This window comes from Penaeus chinensis, chromosome 12 (assembly GCF_019202785.1).
Source record: "Penaeus chinensis breed Huanghai No. 1 chromosome 12, ASM1920278v2, whole genome shotgun sequence".
Taxonomy (NCBI): Eukaryota; Metazoa; Arthropoda; class Malacostraca; order Decapoda; family Penaeidae; genus Penaeus; species Penaeus chinensis.
Genome location: NC_061830.1, coordinates 8,470,286 through 8,475,285, shown reverse-complemented (window position 1 = coordinate 8,475,285; position 5,000 = coordinate 8,470,286). Strand labels below are relative to the sequence as shown.

At 54.1% G+C, this 5,000-nt stretch overlaps 1 protein-coding gene across 1 annotated transcript in view; it reads left to right on the top strand.

The window, feature by feature from the left end:
* The window catches only part of LOC125031165 (ras-responsive element-binding protein 1-like), a 212,849-nt gene that overhangs the window by 115,468 nt on the left and 92,381 nt on the right, over positions 1-5,000 (top strand). The window lies entirely within an intron of this gene.

Genomic DNA, 5,000 nt, shown 5'->3' with positions numbered 1-5,000 from the left:
TGCCTCTCGCCTCATTCGTGCCTCTCTCGCCTCACCCGTGCCTCTCTCGCCTCACCCGTGCCTCTCTCGCCTCACCCGTGCCTCTCTCGCCTCACCCGTGCCTCTCTCGCCTCATCCGTGCCTCTCTCGCCTCACCCGTGCCTCTCTCGCCTCACCCGTGCCTCTCGCCTCATCCGTGCCTCTCTCGCCTCACCCGTGCCTCTCTCGCCTCACCCGTGCCTCTCGCCTCATCCGTGCCTCTCGCCTCATCCGTGCCTCTCTCGCCTCACCCGTGCCTCTCTCGCCTCACCCATGCCTCTCTCGCCTCACCCGTGCCTCTCTCGCCTCACCCGTGCCTCTCTCGCCTCACCCGTGCCTCTCTCGCCTCACCCGTGCCTCTCTCGCCTCACCCGTGCCTCTCTCGCCTCACCCGTGCCTCTCTCGCCTCACCCGTGCCTCTCTCGCCTCACCCGTGCCTCTCGCCTCATCCGTGCCTCTCTCGCCTCACCCGTGCCTCTCTCGCCTCACCCGTGCCTCTCGCCTCATCCGTGCCTCTCGCCTCATTCGTGCCTCTCTCGCCTCATCCGTGCCTCTCTCGCCTCATCCGTGCCTCTCTCGCCTCACCCGTGCCTCTCGCCTCATCCGTGCCTCTCGCCTCATTCGTGCCTCTCTCGCCTCACCCGTGCCTCTCTCGCCTCACCCGTGCCTCTCTCGCCTCACCCGTGCCTCTCTCGCCTCACCCGTGCCTCTCGCCTCATCCGTGCCTCTCGCCTCATCCGTGCCTCTTGCCTCATCCGTGCCTCTCTCGCCTCACCCGTGCCTCTCTCGCCTCACCCGTGCCTCTCTCGCCTCACCCGTGCCTCTCTCGCCTCACCCGTGCCTCTCTCGCCTCATCCGTGCCTCTCTTGCCTCACCCGTGCCTCTCTCGCCTCACCCGTACCTCTCTCGCCTCACCCGTGCCTCTCGCCTCATCCGTGCCTCTCGCCTCATTCGTGCCTCTCTTGCCTCACCCGTGCCTCTCTCGCCTCACCCGTGCCTCTCGCCTCATCCGTGCCTCTCGCCTCATTCGTGCCTCTCTCGCCTCACCCGTGCCTCTCTCGCCTCACCCGTGCCTCTCTCGCCTCACCCGTGCCTCTCTCGCCTCACCCGTGCCTCTCTCGCCTCACCCGTGCCTCTCGCCTCATCCGTGCCTCTCGCCTCATTCGTGCCTCTCTCGCCTCATCCGTGCCTCTCTCGCCTCACCCGTGCCTCTCTCGCCTCCTTTATTGCCTCTCTCGCCTCATTTGTGCCTCTCTGGCCTCCTTTATTGCCTCACCAAGCATCTAGCAAGAGGTTCCTTCCGCCCTGTGATCCCCAGGAGGGCCTATCGATCCCCGTCGGACGATCGCCGGGCATGCCATGGGAACTTAGGCCTATGTAATTTCATGGGCTTAGTTAGGCTTCTTTTATGTCCGTTCGGAACTCGCGGCTCGCATGTTGGCTTTGACTTTTTTATCGTTTTTTTTTCTAGTTCTTAGTTTGGTGTGTTTGTTTGTTTTCTTTGTGTTTTTTTTCGGCTTCTTTCTTCATGGTCGTGTTCTTTCTTTATTATATATGAGCATCACTTTTCCTCGTCATCATTATAACCATTTTATCATTTTATTCTTCTTCTTCTTCCGCCTCCCCTTTCTCCGCCACTACTCCTCCCCTCCATGTCCCCCTCCTTCCTCCTTCTCGTACCCTCCCCATCGCCCGCTTCTCTCCTCTTCTCCCCTTCCGTCTCTCTTCCTCTTTTTTTTTTTTTTATTCTCACCTGTCGTCCCTCCCCCCTCCCTTGTCCTCCTAACCCCCCCCCCCTCCTTCCCCCAAGCGTACAATAATCACCACTGGTTATTGACTTTTTCACTTGTGTGGAGGGGAGGTAGGGTTTATAGGGTAGGGGTGGGGTGGGGAGGGGGAGGATGGGACCCTAAGGGTGGGGGTGGGGAGGTGTGAGGAGGGGGTGGGTGGGTGTGAGATTGGGGTGGCGGGTGGCTGGGGAGGACAGGTAGGGGTGTGGGAGTGAGGTAGCTAGGCGCGTTGTCCGAAAATTCCAAATTCATTGCTAAAAGTGGGGTGAATATTTTTTTTATTTTATTGGATGCTTTATTTAAGTAAAAATGCGAAGTCATAGCTCTGGCCTCCCTTCTTACCCCCTTTCTGACCCCCCACCCCCACTTCCATCTCGCTGTCTTATGCTGCTTCGTCTGTGCGTTTTTTGTTTTGTTTTCTTTCTTTCCTGATCCCCTCGGTCTCTCTCTTTCTCTCTTCTCGCTCTTCTCTTTTACTTCTTATTATCTCTTTCTCCCTCTCTTTTTCTTTCTCTCTCAGTCTCCCCTTTTATCTCCTTCTTCCCCTCCTCCATCTCGTTATCCTCCTCTATCACACTGTTCCTCTCTACATCCCCGTTCTATCCTTCCTTCTCTTACTCCTCCAGCCCTTCATTTCTTCCTTCCTTCCTTCCTTCCTTACCTGTCATTCTTTTCCTCTTGTTATCCCCCTACTCTCTTTGCTTTCTCTTTATGTTTTATCTCCCTTTTACATCTGCTCTTTTCTTCAATCTATCCTCTCCTTCTCCCTCTCCCCTCTCTCCTTTCCCAATCCCTTCCTTCTCATTCCCGCAACCTTTCTCCCTACTTCCTCCACATCCCCCCTCCTCCTCCTCCTCCTCCTCCTCCTCCTCCTCCCCCTCCCCCTCCCCCTCCCCCTCCCCCTCCTCCTCCTCCTCCTCCCCCTCCTCCCCCTCCCCCTCCTCCTCCTCCCCCCCCCCTTCTCACCCCCTCCTCACCCCCTCCCTCTCCTCCTCCTCCTCCTTCTCCTCCTCCTCCTCTTCCTCTTCCTCCTCCTCCTCCTCCTCCTCTTCCTCTTCCTCATCCTCATCCTCCTCTTCCTCCTCACCATCCTTCTCTTGATCAAGCTCACGACTCGCAATCAAATTGTCTTGTGCATGTTCAGTAAGTTCCTCTTCCTCCTCCTCCTCATCATCATCATCCTCATCCTCATCCTCTTCCTCCTCCTCCTCCTCCTCTTCCTCCTCACCATCCTTCTCTTGATCAGGCTCACGACTCGCAATCAAATTGCCTTGTGCATGTTCAGTAAGAATGAATGTCAGGGTCAGGCAAGCGAGAGAAAAATGATAAATGCATTTGAATAAGGAAAAAAACTAAAAAAAAAAAAGTATTCATATCAACATTTTCATTAGCAAATTACGGAGCGTGTTTGCCCTTATTATCCTTGGCATTATGTCACGTGGCCGTGAGATTTCGCATTCGTTGTGTGAGAGGTTGTTTGTTGTTTGTCTGTTTGCTTATGATTATCATTTATTGTTTTTTTTTGTGTGTGTTTTTTGAATACTTGGTAGCCCTTCCGTAAGTATGTCCGATTATTTAGTTTTGTGTTCTTATCTGGATGGATCTAATTGTTTGTCTTTTTGTTTGTTTGTCACGTGTCTCTGTGTTACCTAAGCGACGGCCGTTTGTTTAAATAATGGGATTCAATATAAAATATATGATGTCGCATAAATCGCGTCCCATACCTCTATCGGGACGGAACATAATATAACATAGCATAGGATAGCATAGCATAGGACATAATTCCATTCTATTTTATTGCATAACATAGCAGAGTAGAACATAACATAATATAGCATACCATATCATGGCATAGCATAGCATAGCATTCCATTCCATCGCACAGCGGAGCATACATCAGATCGTCGGCAGAATGGGAGAGTTGTTCCTCGCTGCGGTTTTCATTCATTTCGTCCGATGCCTTCCATGACACTTGCAAGGTCAGGGTAATGACCTTCTCAGGGCGGCTGGATTCAGGCCGCGGCGCGGGCTTCGCTTCGTCGGCTCGTCTGGGGGGCTTTCGGCCCGTGTCTTGTTTATGAGATATGTACATATATAACAAAATAGTCATTGTTTTTTTTCTCGTTTTTTGGCTGTCTGTCTCTCTCTCTCTCTCTCTCTTTCTTTCTCTCTCTCTCTCTCTCTCTCTCTCTCTCTCTCTCTCTCTCTCTCTCTCTCTCTCTCTCTCTCTCTCTCTCTCTCTCTCTCTCTCTCTCTCTCTCTCTCTCTCTCTCTCTCTCTCTCTCTCTCAAACACACACACCCACACACTTCACTCTCACTCGCTCACTCCCGGTCCCTTCTGTCGCTTTCTGACCGCGCCAGCCACTCCGACCACTCCGCTGTCCTATTTCCCCTCTCTAATACCTGCCTGATTCTCTTTCCCCTCTTCCCTCCCTTTACCAGCTAGTCCCTCCTCTTCTTTTCACAACCCTAACCTGATTCCCTCTCCCTCTCCCTCCCTTCTACCCTCTTATGTGCAGCTCTCTCCATTCCTTGCCCCACAGACGCCACCTCTTCTCCTCCCCTCTTTCTCTGTCTCTGTTTCTCCCCTCACCTGTCTCCGCACTCCTCCCCTCCCTCCCTTCCTCCCCACCTGCGCTGGCCACTCCGAGCGCTCTCCCTCTCTCTCTCCCCATCCCGGAGTGGGTGTGAGGGGCGCTGACTCAAGGGGGGGAGCCAGCAGTCCGCTTCCAGCCACCCGAGGGGACGGATCCCCTCGTTCACTCGCTCTCCTGGAACGCGCGCGCACCCTCGAACCGTGGATCCAAGTGCCCGCGCCGCCGCCGCCGCCGCCGAGGGGAGGAAGGAAGGAAGGAAGGAAAATAAGAAGGAAGGAAGGAAGGAAGGCTTCGCTGTCACCGTCGTTTTGTCGTCGTTGTTTTGTTGACATTCTTCGTCGTTTGAATTTTTTTCCCGCCTCCGTCGTCCAGCGGCTTTGTGGATGTTACTGCCGTGAAGCAGTTTATTTCTGAAGTTCCGAAGGTTCCCAGTCCCCCAAAATATTTTTATTACAAGGAATAATAAAGTTAATTGGATATAAGTCTCAAGAACGGAGGAAAGAAGTTGAGACTCATTCTTGCGCGAGATTTGCCGTCTGATCCTTTACCTGGAAGAAACTGGATCGCCCCCTCCCCCTGCCCCCACACCCCTC